This window comes from Myotis lucifugus, unplaced genomic scaffold (assembly GCF_000147115.1).
Source record: "Myotis lucifugus unplaced genomic scaffold, Myoluc2.0 scaffold_76, whole genome shotgun sequence".
Taxonomy (NCBI): Eukaryota; Metazoa; Chordata; class Mammalia; order Chiroptera; family Vespertilionidae; genus Myotis; species Myotis lucifugus.
In genome coordinates this window covers 3,975,424-3,975,760 of record NW_005871124.1, presented here as the reverse complement: position 1 = coordinate 3,975,760, position 337 = coordinate 3,975,424, and positions in this window count along the sequence as shown.

Genomic DNA, 337 nt, shown 5'->3' with positions numbered 1-337 from the left:
TACTTCTTTGCTCTAACTCTCTCCAGCTTCGTGGCTTTTTCTCCACAGGAGTGTCAACTATATTGGTTGTTTCTCTTGGTATTACATACAAGAGGGATGTGGGTGGCAGGCCAACAGTTTCCACTACAGTAAGTGTAAGCCAGAGCTGCATGTGTAAAACAATAGTTATGTCCTCTTGGGGGTGGAAGGGCAATAAAACAAATGTAGAACGGGGGAGGCCAGGGGAAGGTCAGTGGGGGAAAAAGGAGACATATGTGCTACTATTTGTAATGCTTTAAACAAAAACAAAAAACAAAAACAAAACAAAACACAAATGTCGAACTGGAATTGTAACATG